Consider the following 18,607-nt stretch of genomic DNA (forward strand, 5'->3'; position numbering starts at 1 on the left):
TCCATCACCAAAGATCCTGTTTGTAGCATGATAACATAACCATCTGCTGTCTGACCACCCTGCACCACCTGGAGCTGCATCGTCCCCCTATGAGAAAAGGTACCCTATACCATTACGGACCCTCCACCATTATTACGTGTTGAAAAAAAATTTAAGGGCATGTTTTTGTAATGCCAATATCGCTGGAAGGCATCAGGAGCATCTAAATTTATTTTTTTCTCATCCGAAAACAGGACTTTTTTCCACTTCTCAACGTCCCAGGTTTGGTATTCACAATCATATTTTAAGCGGCCCACTTTGTGACGTGTTTTGTTGTAAATGTAGTCTGATGGTTATTGGACTGCAATCAGCATCTTAAACCACCTTAATTTGACTAGAAGAAAGTATTCTGTCATTCATAACAACTCGTCTGATTTCCTTCTCAATACAGGAGACATTTGGGAGGGTGCCTACCAAAGGATTTTGCTTTTCCATAATCCTCAGTACTACTCACCTTAGCTACTATCGCTCGCTGTAAAACACCTTGCTTATGGAATCCTTGAATTCGAGAGCGCTCAAATTCGGTTAGCTTTCTTGCTTTAGACACGGTAACACCTGTACACAGTGATTGCTAATCTCTAACGGAACTAAACATCAGAATTACCATAAATCTAACAATTTATAACCTTAGTCTTATAATTGTTATCATGTGTAAAAAGCTTAATTTAATAAAAATGCAAACTTTTAAATCAAATTATATGAATGGAACTGTTTGTTTCCATGACGGTTTAAGTCGTAAGAGTTTTAAACCTATCCTTAAAAAAAGGTTTCTATTTAAAGATTTCTATGTTGTCTAAAATTTTTGATCAGCAGTGTATATGTATATATATATATATATATATATATATATATATATATATATATATATATATGGGTGTATATATATATATATATATAAACATAGTAGTAGTAAAATAATAGTAAAATAGATAGGAGCCGATTCATGTACAGACGCAAACGCACGTAGACACGGAGATGTTTAGCTTTATATATATATATATATATATATATATATATATATATATATATATATATATATTATATATATATATATATATATATATATATATATATATATATGTAAAGTAAAAGATGGTCACACACATTTTGAAGAAACTTATTTTGAAAGTAAAATTTAAATGGAAAATTTGCAAACTTTGGAGTGTGGAATATAATGATAAAATTATTTTTATTTACTTATTTTTTTGTAAGTCTGATATTTCGCTATTACATAGCCTGGTCATGGTAGAAAGTTCGGTCTATGATTTTTTTCTTTTTCTTCATTTTGGTGTTATGTCGAAGAGAAGAATTCATGGACCGGAATTTCTGGTTACATTCCTTACATCACATCTTACTTAACCAAAAATATGTTAGTAAACTACCGTAAAAAACATGTTTAATATTTTTGTCTTTATGCCAACCATTTAATGATCAGATATAATATCCCCAATCGTCTTCTACAGAAATGAAAATCGCTTCCATCAGTTTACAGGTGATAGGTTTGTTGAAGTTGAAGAAAACTTTTATGTATATAAACTCATTAAAACAAGCTAAGAGTAGATTCCTACATACATCTAAAAGATCATATTAATAACTGTATAAGTCAGATATGATTATTAGCTTCTAACTTCACGTGTAGCTTACGATACATAGATGAAAAGACGGAGGATGCTATGACATGTCAGAAATTACAGAATAGCAGACTGGATTTATTGCATTCACTTAAAATCAAATGTGGGAGATTAATCAAAGTGAACTTGTACCTGGACAAACATACATCAATCAAAAAGATCCAAAGGCCAGTGTGTTTCACCTGAAGATTAATAAAGTGACGAATTTATAAACCAATCAGAGATTCTCGTTCCACCACTATTCTACATGTACACAATGGAATGCCAAAAATGATTTAAATCAAATTGATTCCATTGTATCAGTTGTGTTACCTGATATGCAAACTGATTCAACCTTATTTTCAATAGAAAATCATCCACTAATATCTATAGAATTTTACTTTGCATGGTTGAAGGATAACGTACAAAAAATATTCTAAAAACTTTCTACTGTAGAACTCCGCTTAAGGAGGGTGGTTTTCCGTCATCTAGGGGAAAATTGCTTCATCGTTTTAAAACTATGATTGAATCTCGTAATTGCTGATGATGTACGCACTTTTGATATTTCCATTAATTTCTTTGGCTATCTGCAAACTATATAAAATTGATGTGCAACATCAGCGAAGAAAGAATCATGTGACCAATCTCACAGTTTAATGAACACAAGATATGAAGCAAAAGTGAAAGCAGAATTCATTGCGTTTTAAGAAAACACATATTTTTGAAGCGGTCAAAAAACTGTAAAATTGAGGCGAATTTATCAACAACGGCTTTAGCAAGAAAAATTCGAAAATTTCTTATTATTTTCTGCCTGTTTACCTATCATTACTTGCAGTTTCACATGAACATTATCGGAAAAATGCCACAGAGTCCCTCACTATACCTCGATGACTAAAATTTTCACGTAGACATTGGCTTGTCTTTTGTTTTACAATGACTGTAGTAGTTGAGATTAAACCAAGAAAATTAGTTGATAGGCTTTAAGAGGAAGATTTCTACTCGTAATGAAAGAGCATGAAGAAAACACCCCTTTTGGGTACGAATCGACAGAGGAATCAGGTCATCAAATTAGCGGAGAAACGTTTTGTCCATATTTTTTCTCTCCACTCATTGATACATTTTCAAACGTTTTTAGGAAAGGTTGAAAAACATGAATGGTTTCAAATCAAACTACGGCTTTTCGTATATTACATATGATATGAAAACTGCAATTACCTTGGCTATGTTGCCGTCATTTGGCAAAAGTTATTGGAGACGTTAATATTGTCTGTTAGAAAATTGAAAGAGAGATTATCAATTTTATCAACCTCATTGACAGTAAGAAGTGCATTATTACATTTTTCGTTATTGAATGTGCAAATTATATAATTAAAACCATACTTATAAAGTTATGTTTAAACACTGAGAATTGTAGCTATATAACCTGAGATAATGGCATGCTGTGAGTGCCGTTCCTCTACAGTGGAACTAATTAAAACTTTTCTGTTGAACTATATGTCTCCGCAATGCCTGGCTCACTTATCTGTTATAAACATTGAACATGAACTAAACCTAGAAATTAATATGGATAACTCTTATAAAACGTGTTTATTTTTTTTTGCAAATCTGACTAAAACTTTGCTTCGATTGCACGTGTTCCTTTAGATGAACGAAAGTTTTGTGTGATTCAAGACCCGTTCTAATACCGTTTCTGAATTTTTTAGATGAGGATTCGTTATTTGTATTATTATTCATCGTACTACTGCTCTCATCTTGAGTGTGATTTTAACAACGGTATAACCTCCGGCCTTCTTAACGTGTAGCTTGTCGAACTCGGGAATGTTTCTGTAGAACTCGGGAATTTGGACGTAATTTACTTCACGGGGGTAGCGTACTCTTATCTGTCAGCCATGATGGAGGTCCTAAGTAATTCGCAAATATATTCTTTCGATCGCACACACTGAGGATTCAACCTTCAACTTTCAGGAGAATATCACTTTTACAATAGATTTTTCCCAGTACTCTAACCACTGCGCCACGGGTCCTTGCGGACAATTCTAGTACGAATTGCAGGATTCGTAAACCTATTTTTATTTCTAGTTTTAAATGTAACTATTTATTACTAATTATTACTGTATATTAATGTATATCTATCTCTATACTTATTACTTGTATATATTAATGTTTTTACTTATTACTTGTATATATTAATGTTTTTACTTATTACTTGTATATATTAATGTTTTTACTTATTACTTGTATATATTATCTATTTTTTTAATAATTAGTGATTGCCATATCGGATTAAATTCTTTACTAGGGCTACTTAATAATTGGTTATTCCCCAGCATATATGCTGCTTCTTTCAGTCGTCTTACTCTCCACCGTTTCTTTCTGTCTACAATTTTTACTTCGTGCCATAATGGTAGATGGTTTCCCTTTTCCTTCCAGATATGGTCAGCTATACCTGACTTCTAAGTGTCCCCGCCTACTGCGGCTTTTCGATGTTCTTTCAGCCGTACTTTCAATGGACGACACGTTTCAACTTTGTATAGTTTCCCACATTTACATGGGATTTCATATAGACAGTTCTTAGTCATGATTTTTTTTCTGTTGGGGGCTTGAGTCTTACGAGCTGTTTCCGGAGAGTTGAATCACTCCTGAATACTGCCCTGATGCTATATGGATTACATATTTGTTGATGTTTTTCAGACAAGCCCTTTACATACGATATAAAACTGTCGTGAGTTTTGTGGTTGGTCCAGATTTCTTGGAGCTGATGTGATGCTCTCTTGATAGTTGGTTCGGTAGAGGGTTTCTTTTAAACTGTACATCTCCTCTTGATATGCACTGATGTTACTGCATATTACTTTTGCTAGGTGTTGTATGCAAGAGACGATTTCTTTCTTTACATTATATGGATGGGGTTAGTTAAAGCTTAGATACTGTCCAGTGAATGTTGTCTTTCTGTATACGGATGACATAACCCCTTGACCTGTGCGAATTATCAGCACATCTAAAAACGATAATTTATTGTTATGTTATTTATACATCGAAAACTGCATAGTTGGACGGATCGAGCTCACATAATCTAGTAATGTTTAAACATCTTCCTGATCGGGCCAGAGTATGAATGTGTCGTCTACAGACCGAAACCACTTGTTGGCTTTAGTGGTGCTAATCCTAATGTCATTTCCTCAGAGTATACCATGTATGCATTGGTCATCCCCGTCGATAATGTTTATCCCATCGCCAGACCTTCTTCCTGCCGTTATATATAAGGTATCATCACAAAGTATGTAGCTTCTACACAGAAGGTCAAAATCCCTATCATATTGTCAGTTTGGATTCTAATGCGTTTTTTTTCAGTGAGGCATCCGATGTCAGCTTATCCTGAACCACTGTCACGTCTCATCAGTGGTTACATTCGTGAACAGACTCACTCCATCTAGACTCACCATCTGGTTGGAATGGATGGGAGCATTCATTATTTCCACGAAGTGAGCTTTGTTCTTGACGTATGATGGAGATTTGCTGATGATTATGTTGATTACATCTACCAGAAATCGGCTCAATGGATGGCATGCTGAATCTTGGACACTAACAATTGTTTTTAAATGGAATCCGTCGTTGTGAATCTTGTAGAAAATGTGTAAGGAAAGTCCTTAAAAAAATTACCGCGCCCTCTGTAGATGTATAAGAAAAATCCTTTAAAAGTACTGCGCCCTCTGTAGATGTATAATGTTGCAGCAACGTAAAGCAATTCAATAACCAGTAAACACCGGTTCTGCACGGAATCCAACTAGCAGGGTGCCTAGATGGACGCGAACGGTTACTCAGACCGGACCCAACAACGGTAAGATATCCTCACAAGGCACGAGAAGCAACAGCAACACGATTCCCGACCAAGTCAATCGTCGCTCCCCAACGTCTTTCAATCACCCGCTTTTATGGCCGTTGTAGGCCGGCTAAATTTGCATATTGCGAGAATTCATGTGACTTTGCGAGATATCATCCTTTACAAAAGACGGCGGCCGCCATCTTGATCTTTCTTTATCTATTTTCGGTCGGCGACGCCGAGCCGGTCCCGAGGTAAGTCTTTCCTTTTCGTCCGTCTCTCTTACGCACCCACACAACACACAAACACGCGGACGCTTGTCTCCTGGATGCACATTACATAGGGAGGATGTATCAGTATAGTAGCTTGCTATAATGTTGTACGAGTTGCCTGTATTTAAAAAAAAGTCTCTCGCTGAGACATGTTCATTTGACTTGGCTAGCGGTTCTCTTTCGTCCGACCGCACATCAGCCGCAGCCAGCCATTTCTCGTCTTCTCATTTACACGTCAATTCTCGGTCTCTGACTTCGTTTTTGCTCGATCACGGTTATTCTTCCTTATTTGCATATGCGCGTTTTTTCTGCTACTCTTAATCTCTTCGCATGCTAGCAATCCTTCACTGATTCTGATACTTTTCACGCGCTTACAAACACTTCATTTGAGTTATTGGTAACAGACGTTAGACGCAATCATAATATTTAACAAATATGTAATGGAAGGTTGCAATGCATGAATTATCTTTGAGGAAAAATACTTAATCAGATAATCAGGGAGTTATTTCTGCTGTAAAAATTTGAGATAAATGTTGTTGTTTTCGGGTGACTTTAGACTATGACAACTAATTGCATCGATCGAAAAAATACTTCATACATTTTCTTTACATTTGTTGCATTTATTGACAGTGTAAAGTTCTTTTTCCCTCACATTGTGATAATTAAAAATGATTACGTAACTTTTAGCATACTCCTATCACTACTACTAATAATGTATCGATATCATTCGGTCCCCTTTCTAAACAAACACTTTTTGTCAACCATATCCATTTTCCAAATAAATTCCTAAAGTCTAATTTTCAACACTATATAAAACTTTTTGTTAAAAAATGCACTTTACATTTGGTTTTCAATGTTTTCAAAATTCATTTTTGATACTTGTAGAAGGTTGAAAATCGAAACAATTCAACGCGGCAATAAAAATAAGAAATGAAAAAGTAGGTAAAAACTACGAAGCCATTTGTAATCTAAAGTTTCAAAACGCCAATTTTACGATCTCCTCAATATTTCTCTTGAGCACGAAGATTCTGCAATCCGAGATAACGTTATGTTTTAAAAATAACTTTTTATTGTATGTTCCATATGTTTAGACGCCCAAGTTTATTTCGTGTGTTGGAGGCCGTCATTCGCATTTTCGCGGGGAGCAATACTGCTAAGCACGACCCTAGATATATTATGTAACAGGTGGTATTAAGATGACGTATATATTATTCTTTGGTGTTGGCTGCTCGTATTAGGAAGAGTCTTAGTGTGTTCATGTGCGTTGAGTGTTGTTAAGTTGTTAGATATTATATATTCATTGTGAGTGTTCATATTGTATAAAGGTGTTCATGTTTGTGGAGATAGAATATTGGAGACATAAACAGAGTATATATAAAGAGAGAGAAACAGTTCTGTATATATATATATATATATATACATATATATATATATATATATATATATATTAGACAGTGTACATGTTACTACAAGAGCACCATGCTTGTAATTCAACTATTAGTGCGTATTACGTTATTAAATAAAATAGTTTGTTTGTATTATATGTACAACTGTCAAACGTAAATGTCAAACGCACTCTCGATCTATCTATCAAGATATTCAAAAATCTCTTTTTTTGAATATCTTGATAGATAGATCGAGAGTGCGTTTGACATTTACGTTTGACAGTTGTACATATAATACAAACACGTTACCTTTCTCGTTGTAATGATAAACACAGAAAGAGAGCAGTTATAAAAAAAAACATGATGATCATTTTTTCTCCAACCGGTCGGAAATGATTATGTATTTCAGGGATTCAAAGTTGTTACAGGATTATTTCTAAACCCTCCCGCTTCTAGGGGGGGGGCTGGATTCTAACCGAGAATCGGTCTGAACCTCTCTTCTCCTTTGATCTGACTCCTCTCGCTTCTTTTCTCTGACTGATCCTGATTCTCACTAAATCCATAACTCCTGACGTCATTGCATGACAGAGTGCGTGTATATGAGACGCATTGCATGAACCCTTCTCTAACCTAATTTTACGTAACTCACTTTACATTTTCCATTCTCTTTGTTTCATAAAGGAATTCAACCAATTTGTTAATACTGTAACCCATATTTCTATTATGGTTTCCTTCTAATAATGTAAATAGTTTCCATCCAAATAATATTTATTAAATATTTTTACAGAATCAACAATTTAACTGGACATTCCATTTATAATAACATTATGTGTTTATTTTAACTTATGATTTGAATTCTCAATTCCAAGTCTAGCTTCGCAAGTTCGAACCCTTGACGATCATATTTCATATTTACATTTAACTAATTCCTTATGTTTTTACTTACATGAAAAGGGGACAGCCCTTATCATGTAACAGATATATTAATATACGGACGTGTGTTGTGTGTCTCTAATCTTTGAGTAATAAAGTTGCTCCATGTTTTAAATACATTTTTAACATAGATTCATAGTAAAAGATTTTATATACTAAATTCACTGCAAACATAAAATGTGTTATGTCTACATCAGAACGTGTAATGGCAACGAAAACGTGAGTAATACCATTGCAACATGTGTTCAAGCATATATTTTCTACATAATCAGCAGCATTGTATATGCAGTTTTGCCAACCACAAACAATGGTTGTGCATGAGCGTGCAAAGTGTTTTATAGTACGAAGGTGGTAAAACATGAAAACGTCTTTTCTTATTTTTACCAATAATTTACATGCTACTAACACAGTAATTTAAACAACCAACATTTTGAGCGCCAAAGTTTTATTTTTAACAGAGAGAACACCATACCCACTGCCCTTTGCCAGCAATAAAAGGTGACTTTTTATGGGCGTCCAGAGAGCGTTTTGTCGTGCGAGAGTCGTTTAAAGGAATTCAATAAGGAATCTCAGTTTCAGACGGCTGTTCATTAAAAGGATTCTTATAATCTCACACAGTCAATATCTGAAACAGAGATTTGAAACTTTCAAGACATAAACATTCTATCATCATAACAATGCAAATTGCTTTCAATTCTAATATAATTGGGCGGAATAAAAATAGAAAGCATTCCTTTTGAAAGCCCCACCGTGGATGCACACCTTTTCCAATAAGACATAAGTATTTAAAAATATGAGGTTAGATCCTTGTGACGAAAGGTCGCCATTGCAGCGATAAACTTGCCTCATTCTGCTATAATTGCTTAATAATATATTATAATTTTTTCTCACATTTAAACGAAATAAAATAAACTGTCATAGTTTTAACACCAAATAAAACTATAGCATCTGCATTTTACTTTCGTTTAAACATTTAATATTTTTCACGTGTTATATTGTAGCATGTTCATTTATTTTATACATTGAAACATTTGAAAATAAAGGACGAAAAATCAGAATACATTCCATCTTCTTTTCTTTTTTTATTGATGCGATTGAATCACATTCGTCCTGGTTGGAATTGTTTTCTTACTTAGTTATACGCAAAGGAAATATGATGCAAAAATAGATCCATATGATTTTGAATGTGTAACCGAATAATATAAAAACCTTTTCAGAAATATCTAACTTCTTACGTCTAGATGTCACAGCTAAACCAATAGTCGCCCCCTGTGAATCTAATGAAGATAGAAGTCTTTTTTGTGTGAAAATTGACATTTAAATTCTAGGTACCGATTCACGAGACACCATAACTGTTGATCATAATGGTGACAAAAGAAGAACATAGCGTTTTTATTCAAAACATAAAATGCAATAACATGTGGAAAAACCTAAATTACAAAAGTAATACATACAACAATATCTGTAGGCACTGTGTCCTGGAAAAAGAGATAATGCATTTACAATCGTCATAAAGGCTCTGGATACCGTAAATCAATGTATGCATTTTTATTTGCAGCAGAGTTCAGAAACTTTTAGCTCAAAATACTTGTGCAATATCGAAATTATTGTAACACTGTACACTATTAAAGAGTGCGAGTTAAATAACAGCGCCCAGTAAAGAGGAGGTTAAAGATTGGCATCCATGATATCAGAGCTGTGCAATAATCTAACCCTAATTCCAGCGCAGTATTTATTAATACATGTATGGATTTATTTGAAAAAAAAACAGATTAAGTTTTGTTTTAAATGAGGCAGGTAGATTTTGTTTTTACATAAGCGTCACCACTTATCAAGGCCGATCGGTCACTCAAGGATAAGGATTAAAGAGTGTAGAGTAGTCAAAAGGACAATATAGTAATCAATAGTAATGGAAGTTCGGTAAATTTGTTAACTTAAGTGGAACGGCTCATCAGAAACTTGTTCACGTTGGACTTGAAGACAACCATATTATAGACAGCAGGAAAACGGAAGACAATTCCACAGGCGTGCAGTTCTAAGAAAGAAGCTTGGATCACGGAATCTATGTTTAGGTTTAGGCACAGATAAAGAGTGGGGAAAATTATTGATAATGTTTTCAGGTAGTCTACTGATTCTTGTGAAAGTTTGGCGAAGGGGGACCATAGATTGAAGCTCAGTCGAACACTTTCCATGAAAATAACGATACATCAGAGACAAACTCGCAACATCTCTTCTGTGAGATAGAGGTTGCAGCGAAGAGAAAAGGACATCTCTCACCAGGGCACGAAGTCTATTTTGAACCCTATCAAGGCAGGACAAGTCCTTTCTAGCAGCTCTTGACCATATGTGGCAACAATATTCCATCTTTGAACGTATCTGGCTCTTATATAGATAGAGAATTGCATCAGCAGTGAGATATCTACTGGATCGATAGAAGGAACCGACCATTTTTAGATACATGTGACATGATGAGAATGAAAATTAGATTTCGCCAGAATAATTTCTTCTCACATTAAATATTACGGATATTATTATTTCATATAATGATATCAGTCTATGATATATGTAAAAATATAGTACTGTGTATTATGTAAATATCTTTTATTCATTGTGAGTTTACAATGAATGGTGCTTCCTCATAAGCATCTAACCTTCCGTCGGCAGCTAAAAATAAACATTGATAAATCTCTAACGGTAACGGTAAGTTTTTATTCATCTCGTCATAATCCGACTTAACATTACGGTTTACATTGTAAATGAAAATGATACATACCCATGCAAACAATTCTCAATTATAAAATATCTACTATGATGAGTACGACTATGTAGTGCGTATTACGTTATTAAATAAAATAGTTATTTTTAATTTATACATTGTCTCGATTGTACAACGATACAACTTAGAATACATCTTCAGTCAAAGTCAACGGTCGAACCCTTCTATCCCCTATTCTCAGATGTTAAAGCCTGTAAAGCAGTTCATCTGTCAGAAGGAACATCTAATGCAAGGAATAGTGGATTGCTCACTCTGGTTTCGTTTAAAATGAAGTTGGACGTGCAGAGCTAGTCTCACCATGCCGTTATATAGCCTAATATAGTGGCAGAACAACGTCGAGACAACTGAAGCTTAGTTTGAATACAGAACTACCGAATTGTCAACATCTTTCTACATACAGCGTCTGCTATTCTTAAATGGTCACCCATTATGTGCTAGCCAGGTTCAACTTTGCTTAACATTGTTGGTCTACAAATATGTCAACGTGAGTGTAATTTATATATTAGTATTTAAACATACTACTCTTCATTTCGCCTTCTCTGATGACATGTTACGTCGATTGTCTTTACTAGCACTAAACAAACAAGGTTTGCAAACCATGAACATCGACTCTTGACTCGTTTCCTCCGTGATGGGACACAATCTAAAGAAAAAATTACCAGTCCTTGTGAAATTTACACCTTATATATGTATTTTGATTTTAGCGCGTAAACGTTCTTTTCTTGGCCATAGTGGAGAAGATGACTACATCAATTCTCCCAACTCAGATCTGCTATGAATGCAGAAAATTGGTCGACACTAAAGTGCCGAACAGGTTATCTGCATGAAATCTTATATTAATATATAACGTTTATGTTAATTAAACCAATTGGAATGTTGATTTTTTTTAAAATAAAATGTTCATCTCCTTACACGCAAAGTTGTCGTAATCAGGAACGCAACTCATTTGTAAACGCTCGGTTCTTTTTAATTAAGAGAAAAATAATCAATTAAATATTATCAGCAGAATAAATACAATTAGTTACACATAATAGAATTAGAATAAACGGGAAAAAGCATCTCCGTACTCATTCTTGAGCACGGGACGCACCTTACATTTACTATCCATTTCCACATTACATATAGTTTCCTTTTAGACGACTGAGTTTTTATTCAGAGTATATTACTAGCAAACTATTGTTAAGCCACATTTTCCTACACATTGTTGTACGCCCGTAACATATATTTGGTACTTAGTATTGTCCCGCTAATTATTTTAACTTAAGTTGATGGCTGAGATTCACACCACTGCCGAGTTGCCGTCCAAATTCTTTCTTCAGGGAAAAAGAAAAACCTGAACACCCAGTTTGGTAAATACTATAGCTTTATAATGCTGAAAACCGCCTATCGTAAACGGCATCTGAATTTCAGATCTGAACTTGATCTATATTCTCTATAGCATAAATCCAAGCCATACATTTACCTTTTATCAAACAGTTAGAACATCTAATATTTGTGGCCCTATATTATTTACATGTAGTTATAGTTTCAGATTTCTACACAACACAGCGGTATTTCGTGGGTTTCAATGTTCACACACTACATAGCTTACTAATGTCCGAACGCAACTGGTGTCAAATAGTGTCCCACACTACTAATATGGAAACATTTGCCTTTTTAACCCATTTATATTTCAGTTTTCCCCCTTAGAGTCAGCTGATAAATGCCTATGAAACTTATACGTTTTTTGCTTACTTAAAACTGGCTTAAAACTTATTTTCGATATAAGTAATCAAATAAATTAATATTTCATGTTGATGAAAACCCAACTTGAAATACTTGTAGCACCGTGAGAGTTGCTGTGTGCTCGGATAGTTGTTCGGCGACTATCCCTTTTATCAGACATCGTTTTCGGAGAAAATTGTAAATTAGGTGTTTTATTTTTCAAATAAATATCAATCTTTGATCAGATAATTAGGTGTACCAAACTTGAAGCACGTCTTGCTAGGCGTTAGACGCATTGGTAGGGCTGTTATGAGTTAGAAGACAGCGGCTATATTTTTCAATTTAGACGCATCTATTTAATCCTCACAGTCGTGTCTCAGTCAAATAACTCCTTAACACTTTCATTCCGAATGATGATGATTATACTCTATTACCATGATTAACGGAGATTTTCGTACATTTATTTATATATCCGGTCTATTATTTTATTCTGTTGTTCGTATTTTTAAACATCTTACCTATTACAGTATCTTTTTTTCTATTCAGTGTAGATTAGGCCTTCCTCCTTTTCGGCATTTGTTTCTTTTTTTCTTTGAGAAGTTGTCCAGGATTATTCAGAGTAGATCTGTTATTTCAGTTGTTATTTCATGTGCTGTAAATATTTGCACAGAATTTATTATTATTATTATTATTAGTAGTAGTAGTAGTAGTAGTAGTAGTAGTAGCAGTAGTAAAACAGATCATTTTTTATTTTTGTTAATCTTATATTAAAGAAAATCAACTTATTTTTTTACATAAGTTGTGGATATATGTATATGGTGTGTGCAATCACGTAGGCAAGTTAGATGACGACGCTGAAAAATAGGATTATAATTATGCTAGATATTACGCAGTATAAGAAATGAATAGAGCGCAGCAATTAAAATATAGATGGCTGAATAAATCATGAACAATTTGATCAGTCAATTAAAGTTTATAATGTATGTATATTTTTGAGATTAGGATTGATAATTATTTTTTGTATTATTTCGATTGATCGGACTATTGTTCTCATCTTGGTTGTGTTTTTCACAACGATTCGGCCGTTGTGCCCTCTGACACATTTAGATTGAATATTATTGGCGCTATTTGCGTTTTGAATTTCGAACGGATATATTCGTTGGTAAAGCAATGAAATAAATCAAATATTTTTCAACATTTAGGAATAACAATCAGTATGAATACACCTAAAATCGGCCGGATGTTACGTCGGCCGAAATGTTGTGGAAAAAAGAACTTAGATTCGAATAATAGTTCAAACGATCCAAATAGTACATGATAAATTACAGCTTATAAGTTGTTCTATATATTGTACGAGAAATTGTTTGTAAACTCATTTATGTTACTTATTTTTGACAGATAATTATATTTGTCAGATTATTGTTCGGATTGCTGTTCTACGTCTTTAGTACTTCCCTTTTAATGTTTCGGGGGATCTAATGGGTTAGTACTTCACGTAGTTTGTCGACCCGATAATATTACTGTCAAGCTTAAGGATTGCCATGGAATATTAGAGAAAACATATTACTACATTGCATAGAGAGAGATAAGTTGCTTTCATTATAACAGCCATGGTCTGATAAAACTCTTAAGTAATACACGATTCTATTTTAAGAATCACCCGCACATAAGGCTGAACATCTAACCCAGCACTTAAGACTGCATTTTACTTAAGAGTAAATAGGTCAAGTAAATTGATGAAGTAAATTGGTAATTTTCTTTAATTGACAAACGAACACCCATCTATAGACAACGGTTACATTTTCCAACGGACATGATTACACCTATTATAAAAGTTGCCGACCATTAAACGTTTAATTAACTGACTTTTTAGTACGTCCTGTAGCAAACGTATAACGCCCAGAGTCCATATCTGTATATATCCATCCTAAATGCATAGTAAAAAGTAGATTGCAATATATACATATCATTTGTGTCAACTCTTTGTACAATGTGGCATTCTATTTTATCGCTTCAAAACTGGCAACAATTTAACGTTGAACATTAATTATTGCATTTCAAAAAAAGTTTATACTCGCCCAACTCTTGGGTTGATCATCATTGACAGTGGTACTCTAATAGGGAAAAAGAGAAACTATTTGTCGCAGTAAGAAGTTCGGACAATCAGAGTACCAATAGATACGTTTAGGGAGCACTACCTCTTGTGATTGTTTTATTTTGGTGTAATATAAATAAATAATCAAGTCGTACAGATTGACTTTATATATTTTTGCATAAGCGAGTAGACAATTAAATTAGCATCAGCCATGTGTGATATCCGCGTGACGCTAAATACTCTGTTTTCATATAAGTGTATCATGAAATTGCATTATGTGATAATTTATAGTGTTGAGGCTTATTTACTTAGTATATACGAGAATACAACGTTTCTTAGCATTTGAAATAAGTGCCAATAAGTGGAATTAACATGCATTTCGTAAGGCAAGACTTTATAATAACATTCCTAATACATTCATAAGTCGTATAAGTAAGCTTCACACTCTGCCTAACTATTCTATATAGAAAAAAAAACGAAAAGTGTATGTGTGTGTATATATATATTAATAAATATATATATGTATATAAGTATATATATACATATGTATGCATAAATATAAACGCACACACAAACACACACCCATATATATATATATATATATATATATGTGTGTGTGTGTGTGTGTATGTATAAATATAAACGCACGCACAAACACACACCCATATATGTATATACAGGAACTAGCTATAGTCTAATAAATAAAAACATACATCATTATATAAACAAACATATGCGGACCTGAAAAAATATGCCCGGGGCAGAATACAAGATGGCTGACGAGAGCCGAACATTATTTACGTGTTACCATTAAAGGTTTCCCGTTGTGTTTGGCCTTGAAAGCGACAGTATTAATTTTTTTCTGAACTTCTGTAAAACTAATAAATAAATATTTAGCTGTTATATCGAAAAAGTTTTTCTTTGTAATCGAGCACTTTGTTGGAACTCTTTCCCCAAAATACAGTAAGCATATACATAGCCCCTGCTATTAGTGACAGCTGAACACCGACAGCCTGGCGGTCGAGCACTCTAGAGAAAAAAACCCACATCACAGAAGAACCCACGGCTTACACACCTTGGGATAAAAATTTAAAAAATGGAAAAATGCACCTTGGAATACTTCGAGAAGAACATACCAACCCCCAGCAACCAGCTATACACGAGGATGCTCCTAACAAAAATAGAAGACTGAAAAAACTATTTTGGGTTTAAATTAATTAAATACCCAGGAAAAATAGACGAATTAGAAAAATTTGAAAAGGACTAATTAGACATTATCCCAGCATTAGAGTTTAAATACAAGCCAAACAAATTCCAGAGATCTTTAACTAACGATATACGGAGATTAAAAAGGAATAATGACGCAATAGTTTTCTCCGATAAAGCCAAAAATTTATATAAAATGGACAAGGCAAAGAAAAAGCAACTAATATTAAACGCAATTAACGATAAATATAAAATAACAAATAAAGAAACATATAGATCTATTAACATAATAGCCATGGAAGTAGCTACGAAATTAGGCATAGGATATAGAGCTAACCGCCTAGCTAAGAGAAAAGCGTTCGTAACTTTAAAAGACCATGAGGAAAACTTCACCAACAACCCATCCTGCAGACTTATAAACCCAGCCAAAAGAGAAATAGTATTAGCCAGTAAAGCTATAATAAAAGAAAAAAATCAAGAATATAATAAGTAAAACCAACCTCAACATATGGGGCAATACGCAGTCAGTGTTAAAATGGTTCAACAATATAACCGACCAACATAGATGCAAATTCACACAACCAGACTTTTAACCCTCCATCACAAAAGACGCACTAGAAAAAGAATTGAAATTCGCATCAAAATACAAAAACATTAGCAATATAGAAATAGAAACCATCATGCATGCTAATTTAAACCTCTTATTCTGTGAAGGAAAACCTGAGTAAAAAAATCAAATCCAGAGGACCCAATTTACGTGGCAATGGGGCCTACGATAGTGCAGACATCTGCGACTTAATAGGCCTTTTCCTACTAGATACCCTAAACAAAAAATTCCCTAACCATATATTCGGCCTGTATAGAGACGACGGCATTTGGCTCTCACGCGATCACAACGGAATTAGCTTAGAAAAGATTTAACCAAAACATTCCATGAACAAGGTTTTAAGATTACTATTAGCACCAATCTACACGAAGTGGATTCTCTAGACACAACTCTAAATCTAAAAAATAAGACACATAAACTCTTCCACAAAACCAACGAGACACTCCGGTACATAAACAAAGAATCCTGTCACCCCCTACGGTGTTCAAAAACATGGTTGCCAGCATCAGCAATAGAATCTCTACGCTCTCATCAAACGCCACCATCTTCAACCAAGCAGCCCCATATTACAATGAAGCGCTCCAAAAAAGTGGATTCAGGGAAAGCATCAAATACCGACCAACCCAAAATCAGCCAACAAAAGACAGGCGCAACAGGAGGCGGAACATCATTTGGTTTTCACTTCCGTTTTCCCTCAACACAAAAACACGAGTAGGGCACCTATTCCTGAAACTGCTAGGCAGAAACTTCCCTCTACAACATAGACTGTTCAATAGAAACACGATTAAGGTCAGCTACTCCACCGCTCCATCGATTAAAAAAAGAATCACAAAGGAACGCAATGAAAATGAAACTGAGGGCTGCTCTTGCAGATCCAGGGAAGACTGCCCCTTAGAGGGAAAATGGAAGGCGAAATCCCTCGTGTACGAAGCGATACTTACGCACGAGACCAGTGATAAACCAGAGACATACATAGGGATAACGAAAGGGACGTTCAAGCAGAGATTCTACATGCACAATAGTTCCTTCAGGGCAAAGACGAGGATAAAGACAGCTTCCCCTTCCCCTCATGTATCCCTATGCCCTCAGCCACACCAGAAATGAACTTCCCAGACCCTCCCCCACAAGTTCCTTACACCCCAAAACTAAAACATTATCGACATACCAAACGCCTCACCCCCACCTTCCCTCTTTGTTCCCTTCCTCTCTTCCTTTTCCGCCTTACTCTCAACCCCCTCTGACCTCATTCGCTCTTCCACTCTTTCATCCCAAAATAGTGAACATTTCTGTAAAAGTCTGAGGACGCTACAGACGGCCAAAAAGCGGCTGTGTAGCCGAAACAATAATGTAACTTAACAGAAAGATACGGTAACAAAAAATAAAACGCATATTTGCTGTACAACAGTATTGAGCACTTTCTTAAGCTTTTTATTAATTACCTCTCCACTAAACTATATATATATATATATATATATATATATATATATATATATATATATAACGCGTCATCACTACTTTGTGCTGAATTCTATATAACTCTTTTATAGGATTTCAACTTTTCGAAATCAGTGTACCGCAATGTGCAGGAGAGATCTTAATGAACCTCGTAACATTTTAATTGCTTCATACGATAATCACCTTACGCAATTGTCTAGAAGACTCAATGTGGCTGTTTGCAGTATGTTTATCAAACTATTAAGTTAATTCTATTCTGTCCGTGCTATGTGCTTCATTGTCTGCATTTCTTTCATCTTCCTTGCATATAGAAAGTGTCCCCGGGGTTTTCCTTTCATGTCGATATGACCATCCACGACGGAAGGGGATACGGTGCATAGGGTTAAACTGTAAGTAATTACGGTGAAAAACTTCATGGAACGCTTATTGTTAAGAATCATGCCGCGAGATAAGGTCCTAGACAAATAGATCAAAGAAATAAACGGACGTACAGACACGCTCATAATGCTTGATTATTGTGATGTCAAATGCGCATGTCTGCTACTAGAACTATTCCACAATGCTAAAATACATTAAATAAGTTAGACATTGAGAAGAATCTATACATTAATACTGTAGTGAATTCAAAGTGCGTACGTAAGTACATACGTATATACATGTGCCACGGTTTTCAGAGTTTACGTCATTTGATCGGGATATCCTACTTAT

The sequence above is a fragment of the Euprymna scolopes genome, chromosome 9, assembly GCF_053919585.1.
Source record: "Euprymna scolopes isolate OS-2025 chromosome 9, ASM5391958v1, whole genome shotgun sequence".
Lineage (NCBI taxonomy): Eukaryota > Metazoa > Mollusca > Cephalopoda > Sepiida > Sepiolidae > Euprymna > Euprymna scolopes.